At 37.5% G+C, this 12,944-nt stretch overlaps 1 non-coding gene across 1 annotated transcript; it reads left to right on the top strand.

The window, feature by feature from the left end:
• Positions 1–1,516: 1,516 nt before the first annotated feature.
• Positions 1,517–1,584, top strand: LOC144221066 (small nucleolar RNA SNORD49). The gene has a single exon (XR_013331951.1). It is a non-coding gene; the product is annotated as a small nucleolar RNA SNORD49 (small nucleolar RNA).
• The last annotated feature ends 11,360 nt before the right edge of the window (positions 1,585–12,944 follow it).

Here is a 12,944-nt window from a genome sequence, read left to right as displayed (position 1 = left end):
AAATGTATACACCTCCTACATTATGTGTAATACTTGTGGCAAAAAACGCAAAGATATTTATTTTTATTTTTTTTAATATTTTTATTTATTTCTAGGAGAGAGAGAGACAGCGTGAGCAGGGGAGGGTCAGAGAGAGAGGGAGTCACAGACTCTGAAACAGGCTCCAGGCTCTGAGCTGGCAGTCAGCACAGAGCCCGACGCGGGGCTCGAATCCACGAACCGCGAGATCATGACCTAAGCGAAAGTCGGACGCTTAACCGACTAAGCCACCAAGGCGCCCCAAAAAACACAAAGATATTTATAATGTCCTGAAAAATATTTGGCTATGAGCAATTAATAATTCACTGTGATTTCCCTCAAATCACAACGTATGTGTGGAAATTCTTGCAAAGTGAAGAAAATCAATATATAACTTGTTTCCAAGTACAGTGGAAATATTATGAACACTAAATGTCCCCATAGTGCGGCTAGCATGAAGTTATGTATTGTTGACCACGGAATATTTGTCAATTCTTATCTTGTAATATTCCCACTGCTGAGCCAATATGTGCTGGTTTCAAAATTGTATAGGCCCCTGAAAAGCCCACTGCCCCTGGGCATTGTGCCTATAATTCCTAAGAATAAAATGGACCCAGCTTTAGCAAATATCAGGGACCTGGCATCACCCACAGAACTTCATGTGTGAGTAGTTGGGAGAGGGGCATTCAGGTGATTGTTCTGTACTTATGCCTAGTAGACCCATTTAATGCCTTGCAGACTTGGTTACGAGCCATGTTGGTACACCTGGGGAGTTGACTCCTGGTTTAGAAATTCTATAAAGGAAAACATAATCCTGAAAGATATTATTAAATTAGCGTTTGTTTTTAAAACTAAAGAATTCATGTAGAGCGATTTATTCCTCTTGAGTGAGATTAGTTTAAGTACATAATGACTTGCGATCTCTTTCCCCAGAGCCTTAGAAGTCAGGCCTTTGTTTAAGTTCAAATATATTTCATCTTAAACTCCACTTATCCTCTGGCAGGAATTTTCCCTTTGAAACGCCACAGATGAGTAATACCCAATCATACAACCTCTTTCTGGTCAAATGTTAGATTGCTTTAAATCCAAAGGTGGACATTGTTTCAGGAAATATCACTTAGCTATATTTACTGTGAAAAAACACCGGGAATTCTAACAATAATGAAGTGCATGTACCTATGACCTTGCAATTCTACTCCTGTTTGTATACTTGAGAGAAATCCTTGTGTATTTGTATCGGAGATGTGTCCCTAGCAACATGGTTTGTAGGCTCAAGAACTGGAAAATGCAGAAAGATCACCTACAGTAGAATGAATAAATCCATTGTGATCTATTCACACAATAGACTGTCCTATGGGAGTGAAATGAATGAACTACAGTTAAATGCACCAAAGCAGTACTTATAGCAAAATGAGAAAGATTTTACATTCCCTCTTATTTTTTGTCGATGCTAAGGGGAAATTCTATCAATTGACCATGTTTGAGACCTTGCTTTCCATGCTCTGATGAAATCACTTATAGAAAGTGCCATCAGAAGTGAGACCTTGCTTTCTTTAATATCTAACTAATGTAATATAACTATGAATTATCAAAAAGCATAAAGAACTAATTGCAAGCTTAACAGAAGTCCTGGAAGAGAGACAATGTGTTTTAAAAGGATAAAAATTCCCTAGCCAATTTCCACATGTGTGGATTATAGACATAGTGAACACACGAATGTTCTTCATGTGTTAGACATATATGTACTGGCATCCTTCTGGTTTTTGAACATCATTTTGCTTTTTGTTGGACAGAGCTCCAAACTTTTAGGAAGTTGGTCTTTTCCATTGTAATCTCTAGATTGAGAACAGTTCCTGCTCCAATTTTGCTGATTTTTTCCCCCTTAACTATCTGGTCTCTCTTATTAGATAGAAAATGCCTTGTGACCTGTGTGATAACCTTTCTCTTTACTCTTATCATTCCATCTCACTCATGTGTACTATAAAGACATATAGGAAAGAGGTTTAATGAATACTTGTGGTAACAGGATTATGAAATTTTTACCACTAAATCTCTAAAGATCAGAATATAATTCTTCCATCTTCTTGGTATTATCTTTTCCTCGGAATGTGTTCATTCTAGAGCAGCTATAAAAATGAACATGGCCACAGGCACATTTTAAACATTAAAATGGACTTAAAAGCCCATATACTCTGAGAAAGTCATGAGAAAAGAGATAAACTTAAATGAACGTTTGATCCAGAACTAACACTGTATTTCTCTGTGCTATTTCTCCCTGCCATCTGCATCTTGATTACTTTACAGGGTCCATAGTAGTTTTATAGCATACAAGAATGTTTGTTTAATTGGCTAAAAAAAAAAAAATGCTTGTGCAAAAGAAAAAAAGGAGTGAAAANAGAACTAACACTGTATTTCTCTGTGCTATTTCTCCCTGCCATCTGCATCTTGATTACTTTACAGGGTCCATAGTAGTTTTATAGCATACAAGAATGTTTGTTTAATTGGCTAAAAAAAAAAATGCTTGTGCAAAAGAAAAAAAGGAGTGAAAGAGACAAACCAAATGTTTAAAGTATGGTTAGAGCATTGGAAAAGAAGGATCCAGGTAAAACAAAATTAAACCAATTTCTTAGCTGTAGGACTTTACATCAGGCTTGAACATGTTTAAGTGAATTATAAATCTTGGAAAATATAACATAGGTTAGAATCAAATTAAGATACAGCACTAGAAATACTTGCTCTTAGGTCCCAGAATTTAGAAGTTGCAAAGTTTTAAATGCTAGTAACAATTTCAAAAATTTAGCATCCAGTTAGCAAGAATAGTTGTTTAATATAGGAAATTACTAAATGGTACATATTGTTCCCAACACCATCCGAGTTCTACATACTGAACCAAAATATTGATTCAAGAATAGTGTTCCAAGGTGCTTGCTTTAGGTAGTACAAGAGGCCTCAATAAGCTATGTTTTTCCCCCATAAACTTATTTTCTTCCTCCCTTTTTGAAAAATATCTGATGGGATTACTGTTTCTTAAAATGAACTTTGGGGGACACTTATGTTTTGGGTCTATAAGTGTGTGGATGAAATATTTTAATATAAAAACTTATAAGATCAGTAACCTCTCTGGTTCTTTTTACTTTTGACACAAATTCTGACTGTTAATTTTAAATAAAGATCACTTTTATTTAAGTAAAAATGTTATTCGGTAATAGAAGAAGGATCAAAACTTGGGAAAAGTAAACTATGGTGAACCATGGGCAAGTCTGAAGAGAGGAATGGACGGTCAGCTTTTATTAGATTGTAGGAAGAAACTAGGGCGGACTATTTTGGACGGAAGTTTTTTGGAAAAGAACAAGAGTTTGAGGCTGAGATGGTTTCTCATTGGCTGCAAGTGGTAATTCGTGTATTGTTGCTGGGCAGGGAAGGATCTTTGTTTTCGTGAAGGCAGGAGATATGTGAAAGGTGTCCTTTTTTTGTCAAAATAACAGTTCTTCCCTCTTACTGCTGATTATGGAGGCTGTGTGTGTGTGTGTGTGTGTGTGTGTGTGTGTGTGGCATGTGGGTGAGAGCGCCCCCTTCAGGGCATCCAGACTCCATTTTAAATCAGATTTCCTTTTTTTTTTTTTTTAATAAGACATAAATTTATAAAGGTAATTGCACTGGTGATTCATCAAGTGTATCACAGATTCCTCACAATACCACTCCACACACACACCCACCACACACACTTATTCCAAGTATTTATTTATATGTTTTTCAAAAAAAGGAGGTTCTGGTCCTTCAGAGGTGTCTCAAGGGCAGAAAAACATTATTGGCATGTACTCCTTTCTTTGGAGCAAAGACAAATAAGTACAACTCAATAGCAATATCTAGATAACTTTGATGATACATGGTATATGATTAAATATCTGTTGAATTCATAATCATAATCTGAAGACCATGTTTAACCTTCATTTTGGATTGAAGTTTTACCTTTCCCTTCCCTGTCCCCTGAGCTAGACTCTGGTTGTTACACTAACAGAGAGTAACTTGACTTTCCTCAAACTTTAACTTTTAATTAGTGGGTTTTTTTTTTTTATGAAAACGCCAATGAACATTAAAATGGTCAAAACCATTGTGCATTCACTTTCCAAAGAGAAAGTACAGCCACTCTAAGGCTTTCATAGTCAGATTTTATTAGCTGAATGTATATTCTTAGTTCATATTCAATTTCATTAAATACAAAGTTTCCTTGTCTGTATTTTCCCAATCACCATCCTCTTCCTACAATCCATTATGAAGTAATTCAGGGTAGTCAGGAGAAATAAAAAGCACATGATTCATTCCATAAGACTTGTTCTACATTTGTATCGCTGCCAGTTGTGGAGCACGTGATTCAATTTGTAGGGCAATGTCACCAAGAACTCAGAGAATATTTTATAACTTTTTTAAAATTTATTTTTGAAAGAGAGCACAAGCAGGAAAGGGGCAGAGAGGGAGAGGGAGACACATAATCCAAATCAGGCTCCAGACTCTGAGCTGTCAGCACAGAGCCCAATGCCAGGCTCGAACTCAGGAAGGGTAAGATCATGACCTGAGCTGAAGTTGGCTGCTTAACCCACTGAGCCACCCAGTCACTCCTATCCTGTAGTCTTTAGCTCCCTCTATTGTGCATCACCTTCTAGACCTTCAGCTTCAGTATATTTTCTCCTACTCCTTTCTCTAATGTTTCTTCAATTCCTACATGCTGATAGACTTCTTTCCTTCCCCCTTTCTTTTGTCCTCTCTCCTGTCTTCCCTTTCCATCTCTTCTTCCTCTTTCCCCCCATTTTTGTGTACTCACTATTCTATCTACCTTCTTCAAGGAGGGAGATGCATACATTTTCTCTGGAGTCTGAATGCAACTATAAAACATTCAGGAATGATTTAGACATCACTGGTTCACTTTTTAAAGACATATTTAGGACCACATTGCATTGTTTCATATTGATTCTATTAACAACTATTCTTTTTAAAAATTATAATTGACACACAGTATTGCATTAGTTTCAGGTATACATCATAGTGATTTGATGGTCTATACCTTAGGCCACGCTCACAAGTGTGGCTACTGTCTGTCACCATACAATGCTATCACAATACAATTGACTATGTTCCCTATGCTGAAACTTTCATCCCCATGTTAAAATAATTCTTTACAGAATTTTATATAGATTTTTTTAAGAGAGTGAACTTAAAAAAAAACTTATTTTGAGAGAGAGAGAGCACAGCGTGAGTGGGAGAAGGACAGAGAAAGAAGGAGATAGAGAATCCCAAGCAGGGTCCACACTGTCAGCACACAGAACCTGATGTGGGGCTCAATCTTAAGAGCTCAAAGATCATGACCTGAGCTGAAACTAGGAGTCGGATGCCTAACCAACTGAGCCACCCAGGCACCCCTAGACTTCTTTATAGGGACCTCCGTTCTTATAACCTAAGACATTACTCAATCCTCTGAGTTTATTTTTTTGGTTGTTGTTAGTTCTCATGGCCTAGNTAACCAACTGAGCCACCCAGGCACCCCTAGACTTCTTTATAGGGACCTCCGTTCTTGTAACCTAAGACATTACTCAATCCTCTGAGTTGATTTTTTTTGGTTGTTGTTAGTTCTCATGGCCTAAAATATTTGTTAGCCTTAGATTTTCCATGATTTTTCTGCTAGACATCAAGCAAAAAGAAGGCAATCCTTCATGATTTACCTCCATTTGAAAAGAAAATTTCACCTATTAACCTCACGCAATCTGAATTCCAAATTCTAATTTAGATGCTGTGGGAATCCCATTTTTTTTTTCGGCAAATGGATGTCAAAAGGTTTCTGCATTTCTGCTCTGTACTCTCCATGGCTATATTCTGCATGGGTAATCCTCTGTGACTACTCAGTGAGTGTTTCTGTAGTCAACCTGACTTCATTTCATGTTTTAATATTATTGAATAGTGATTATTTGAGTTCTTCCCTGTGTTTTAAACTTATGGCATTAATCATTTCTAGCCTAAACTATATTTCTTTTGTAATCATAGACCAAAGCAATGTAATACATGTAAAGATTTTTCTTTTTTATAATTTAATATTAATTCATCACCTACAGGCATGGATGCTTCTTTGCCTTCCAAGTATAACAGACATTCACTGGTTTCCTGAGTAGAGATTTCTGAATCATTTCTGATTCCTTTATCTCCTGACCTCTGATTATATATAAATCAGTCACAAGTCTTTTCTATTTGACCCGTGTAATAGTTCCAATATACCCTATTCTCACTTGCTTCCTGGACTAGAAACATTTGAACTGTGTGCAAATATATAATGCGACATTTAAAAATTCACCCTTGAAGCTTTTTAATTAGACCCTTTTCCTCACAGCTTAAGGAACACAGGTCTCCTAACAAGCTCTAAAGCAATTTCACTTGTACAGATCTTCCTCCACTTATGGGGGTATGTCTCAATAAACCCATATGTTGAAAATTTGGTAAGTCAAAAATTCGCTTAATACACCTGACCTACAGAACATCATAGCTTAGCCTCATCTACTGTAAACGTGCTCCAAACACCTTAGCCTACATTTGTACAAAATCACTTCCCACAGATCCTCATTTATAATAAAGTATTGACATTTAATTTAATTTACTAAATACCGTACTGACATTAGAAAGTGGAATGACAGTACAGGTGCAGAATGGTTGTGAGAAGTTTGGTTGTTCACTCTTGCCATTGCAGGGCTGACCAGGAGATGAAGCTCCTGCCCATGCCCAGCATGAGAGAGCATTGGACCACATGGCCAATCCTAGACAAGACCAAAATTCAAAGTGCTGTTTCTACTGAATATATATTACTTTCACACCATCATAAAGTCAAAATATTATAAGTTGAGCCATCATTTGGTTGGGGACTGTCTGTATTCAAATTCCCTTAAAAAAAGTAAGTAAAAAAAAATCCAGTTATTTTCCTTTTTTCCTCTTTCCTCTAAAGAGAAAAAAAGAGTTCAATGAACATATGGTTCCATTTTCTTGTAGTTCACAAAATGTAGGGAGCATCAAAATCACCTGGAACTTGGGGCACCTGGGTGGCTCAGTCGGTTAAGTGTTTGACTTCAGCTCAGGTCATGATCTCATGGTTCATGGGTTTGAGTCCCACGCTGGGCTCTGTGCTGACAGTTCAGAGCCTGGAGTCTGCTTCTGATTCTGTGTCTCCCTTTCTCGCTGCCCCTTCCCTGCTCGAGCTGTCTCCCTCCCTCTCTCCTTCCCTCTCTCCCTCTATATCTCAAATAAATAAACCTTAAACAAAAATCACCTGGAACTTACAAATCTGAGAATCTTGTGACCCCATCACAAAGATTCTGATTGGATTTGGGGCCAGACCCCATAATTTTGCATTTCTAACAAGCTTCCAGATGATGTTGATACTGCTGGTTTGAGGACTGCATTAGACAGCGAGCACCACCCTAACCTATCTATATCCCTTGACTGTGTTTCCCTCCAGAAAACTGAGAATATTCCTTATTTAAGCTGGAAAACTAAACTATTTGTTCAAAAAATGCTGAAAATACTTAACTCAATTTTGCACTTTAAAATCTAGTTGTTGACTAAACAGTATACTTTAGACTGGCATTCTACCAAAGAGTTTTTAAAAATAGATCAAGAGATATGTCTTTTTCCACTTTAAAAACTATCAAACATGTTTTGAATACAGAAGACATTTTAAACATATTGTCTAAAGAACCTAGTCTCTTCAATATATGCTAATATAAATACACAAGCATAATTTATCGGGCATCTTGTGCACCGTAGTGTGTTAGATTTTTTCTGACATAGATTTCAAAAGGTATATGAAATATCAATATGGTGTAGTAGGAAGTACAGTGGCTTTGAAATCAGACACCTGTGGTTACATCCTCCCTGTTACATATACTAGCTTTGTAGGCATGCATAAAGTTCCTAACTGCTTTAAGGCCAGTTCCCCTTGCTTGCAAAGGCTTTAAAAAATTTTTTTAAATGTTATATTTTACTTCTGAGAGAGAGCAGGGGAGGGGCAGAGAGAGAGGAAGACACAGAATCCAAAGCAGGCTCCAGGCTCTGGGCTGTTGGCACAGAGTCCAATGCGGGGTTCAGACCCACAAACTGTGAAATCATGACCTGAGCTGAAGATGGACACTTAACCAACTGAGCCACCCAGGTGCCCTGCTTGCAAAAACTTTTAGCTATTAAATGATACCATGTATGCAAATAATTTAATATAGCATCTGTTAAGTAATAGAGAGTAAACACAAATATGTGGAAAACAATTTGCCATTACCCACTTCTCAACTTCAAATTCTTTTTCAAAATTCCAAGGATATGGATATTTTTCTGTCTCTGGTCCCTCAACTATGAGAATATCAATTTTTAAATGTAACTCAGGTAGTCTTGGACCTCATCTACCTCCATCAGAACCTACAGTGCATCCAAGGAAATAGTCCAACGCCAACTAGTAATTAAACAGGAATTCCAAACTTTGATCTTCCAAAAAAATTGACAGGATGCAAATCATAACCCACAGAAATGTGAAAAAGCCCCTTTCATACTTTCCAGTACTTTCTCACTTTGTGTTTGCAGGAGTGCCTCGCAGAGATAAATCCCCAAGGCCATAAAGGCCTGCCAGGTTGTTTTCCTATCTTTCCAGGGTTTCTCTTACATGACATTTTACTGTGTAGATTGCGGTAACCACTCTTGAGGTCCTCTTCCCTAGTTTCCAACTGCCTTTCTAGTTTTATCTCTTTTTACCTATTGTTTTGATTCTAAGTAAAAAAATGCCAACAGCTGAGTTAACCAAGTCTCCCTTTTGGGTTCCATAGCAAGAGGGGAGCAGTGTGAGGAACACTTACTTACACATGAGTAGATCATGACCCCTTCACAAATGAAAGCAGGAGCCTGGTAGGAATTATGATTGTGTTGTTTTTTCCCAACACCACAGGGTAATATTTGGACACCCACTGGGCATGATTGAACTCAGTTTTGACACTATCTACCTGGCAATAGTGTCAGATATCATAGCCTAAGGGCTCGAATCTATAAGCCTCCCCCTTACCTCCCTTCATAAGTTCAGGTCATCACTTGTGCTTCTGACCAACTGGCTACAGATTGAGGTCCCAGTGACCCCCTTCCTTGGGTGCCATAAATTTGCTCGAGGGGCTCACAGAACTCAGATATTTACTTATTAGTTTATTCTAAAAGGATATAACTCAGGAATGGCCAGATGGAAGGAGTGCATAGGGCAAGGTTTGGGGAAAGGGCACACAGCTTCCATGCTATGAGCACTCCAGTCACCCTTCATTTCCATGTATTCATTAACCTGGAATTCTCTAAACCCCATACTTTGGGTTTTTATGAAGTCTTTGTTACATAGGTATGATTGATTAACTTATTGGCCATTGCAGATTGAACTCCATCTCTAGAGCCTCTTCCCACCAGGGGGTGGTGGTGGGACTGAAAGTTCCAACTCTCTAATCACACTGATTTGCTCAATAGTATTGAGACTTAGATGCTTTCTAAAAGTCACCTCATTAACAAAACTCAAGTATGGTTGAAAGGGTTCATTATGAACATCAAGGCACATTTGTTGCTCTTACCATTTAGGAAATTACAAGATTCTTAGGAGCTCTATGTCAGAAAGAGATAAGAATCCAATATATATTTCTAATTATAAAGCACAATAAGTGACTTGTGAATCATGAAATATTATGTATGTGTTGTATATATGTGGGGGGGGGTGAAGGTGAAAAAACAGGGTGAAACAAAAGATAGAAATTGAAGTGTTTTTTTTAATTTGGTAGGAAACTGAGGCACAGCATACTTTGTCAGAATTTATACTGGGAAAGAAGCAAATGCATAAGAGGTCAGAGTCTCAGGTTTAAGGCTGTGGTCAGAGGTTAGAGACAATGATAATTTAATCAATAGTATTTATAGAGACTTAGGATGCCCACAGAAGTGTTCAGTGCTATGAGGATACAGTGACGAATAGGTCAGGGACCCTGTCATAAAATACTTTACATTCCAGTGAAGGAAGAGAGACAATGAACAAATAAGTAAATGGGGTTTCTTATACATATAAAACAGTAAAGACAATAAAATATTTTTTTGATTTTTGTTTTTGTTTTTGTTTTTGTCTTGCAACTGTTGACAAGAATGTAGAGCAACTAAACTCTCAGACCCTGCTGGTAGAAATGCACATTGGTATCAACGCTTTGGAAATTTTCTTGGCATTATTAAATCAAACCTATGTATATCGCATGAGCTAGCAATTTTATTCTCAGATATATACCTGATAGATAGGCATAGACACATACATCAGAAGACATATACTAGACTGCTCACAGCAGCATTGTTTGTTATATCCAAACATTTGAAACAACTCTAATGCCTATCAATAAGAAAACATATATATGGGCCTCTGGGTGGCTTAGTCAGTTAAGCAACTGACTCTTGATTTTGGCTCAGGTCATGATCTCATACAGGTTTGAGCTCCGCAACTATGCTCATGCTTCCAGCATGGAGCCTGCCTTGGGATTCTTTCTCTCTCTCTGCCCCTCCCTACTGCGCTCTCTCTCTCTCTCACTCTCTCTCTCTCTCTCAAAATAAAATAAACATTAAAAAGTAAGAAAACAGATGCATAAACTGGCACAGTCAGAGAAAAGAATGTTCCTATAGCAATGAAAATGAATGAACCACTGCCACACACAGCATGGATACATCTCAAAAATGTTGCACTGAGAAAAGAAGGTGGACATAAAAGAGTATATTCTATATGAACTTATATAATGTTCAAAAACTATCAACATTACTTTAGGTGTTGGAATTTAGGATTAGGAATTTGGTTACCTGGCGGGGAGAGGGACAATGAAAGGGAAGGGCATGAGCAGAGCTTCTGGGGTTCTGGAAGTGTTCTACTTACAGAATGGTGGTTATATGGCTGTGTTTACTTTGAATTGTAGACTTCTGACACGCACACTTTTTTATAAACATATTATGGTTCAATAATAAAAGTTTTGGTGTTGACTTTTTGAAGTATAAATTGATTTATAGCACTTCTCTGTTAAAGCTTTGGAAAGGTTCCCATCCAGACTCCTTACTCTCAGCTACAAAAGCCTTCGCTGGCCCCTGACTACGTTTCTAATCTCTCTTCTCACCTCTAACAATGGCAGAATCACTGGATAGTCTATCTTCTTGTATATACATGTACACACACATATAATTTCTTCTTGGGACAAGTGAATTTTGTAATGACTCTTAATGTCTATTTGCTATTCAGTTGGTATGCTTAGTAAGCAGTTGAGTTATATTCAAGGCCATCAGACTATATAGAAAAGAAGCAAAGTGAAATCAGGACCCTAAAACTGCAAAACTGAAAAAAAAATGGTGCCAAAAGAGAAACCTGCAAAGGATACTGAAAAGAATAAACAATGGGTAGCAAGAAACGCAGAAAACTGAGTACAACTGAAGCCTGAAGGGAAAGAATTTCTACAAGAAGAAACTGGCCATCCATAGCAAATGATACAGTGATAGCTAATCTTGTATGACTTGGTGGAGCTATGAGGTGCCCAGATATTTGGTCAAACACTATTTTGGGTATTTCTATGAGGGTATTTTTTTTTAATATTAGTATTTAAATCAGTCAACTTTGAGTAAGGCAAATTGTCCTCTATACTGCGGGTGGGCCTCATCCAAACAGTAGAAGCTCTGAATAGAACAAAAAGACTGGCCTCCTCCAAGTAAAAGAAGATTCTCTAGCAGATTGCCTTTGGACTACAGGGACTTTGCAACATTGGCTCTTTCTGGTTCTATAGCAAATGGTCTGTGGACTGGACTGGAATATCAGCTTTCCTGAGTCTTTAGCATGCTGGCCCACCCTGAAAATTTTGGACTTCCTAGCTTCCATAATTATGTGAGCCAATTTCTTATAATAAATATTATATTTCCTATTGGTTATGTTTCTCTGGAGAACCTTGACTAATACCAATACTAAGAAGGTCACAGAGTGAGAACAGACTTAACTGTTGGTTCTTCCAAACATCAGAAGTCTAGACTTTGTTTAGAGCTGTTCAGTGAGTTGGTGAATATAGAGATTCAGTTGGAATACTCTTCAGTGGAAATAAGATATTGGGAAATGGAGTTGGAAGGATAAAACAACTCTTTTGCAAAGTGCTGAGGGCATATAAATAGGGCAATAGAGGACATTGACTAAAAGAATTTTTTTTATTTTAATGGGGAAATTTAAGACATGTTTGAAGACCATTGGGCTTGCTTCCAAACAGAGGTAGTAAGGGAGGAAATGGAGTCTAGATTTTGAGGGAAGTCAGTAAATTTAGATGAAATGTAGAATGCTTGTTTAACTGTAACAAGACAAAAAGGAACAAAGATGCATTCAGACTGCTATTTTGGTGTTGGAAGATCAGTTAGCTTTCATCTGATTGCAGCTACCTTTTCTTTTATGAGAAATGATCACCTAGGTGTGCTAGAAGATTCTGAAGAAAAAAAAAAGTTAAATAGTCATCCTTAAGAGTTGGTAAAGTAAATTTACTGGACAAGCGCAGTAGGGTTTTCTCAGTGTTGAGTGTTTAGTAACAATTTTGGTCAATATATTGAAAGCAGTTCCCATTGGCATGGTTCTGTTTTCTTGGCATTGGTTGATTGAATGCAGGTGTAGACAATGCAAATAGTTTGTTTATCAATGGTTGGGATTTTGCTAGAGGAGTGAGATAGAAAAAAAGGCAAAAATAGTTAAAATTTTTTACAGAAAAGAGGTATCTCTTTGGTAAAATGGTTGCTCAGGGCATGAATGGTGGGGAGAGATGCTGACAAAGTGGAAAGAGCTATGGATTGAAGATCTCAACCAAGTCATCAAATTGCTACCATGGAACACAAGAATGAATGGTGCAGTATGT

This window comes from Crocuta crocuta, unplaced genomic scaffold (genome assembly GCF_008692635.1).
Source record: "Crocuta crocuta isolate KB4526 unplaced genomic scaffold, BGI_CrCroc_1.0 scaffold1, whole genome shotgun sequence".
Classification (NCBI taxonomy): domain Eukaryota; kingdom Metazoa; phylum Chordata; class Mammalia; order Carnivora; family Hyaenidae; genus Crocuta; species Crocuta crocuta.
This window is presented reverse-complemented; position numbering and strand designations above follow the sequence as displayed.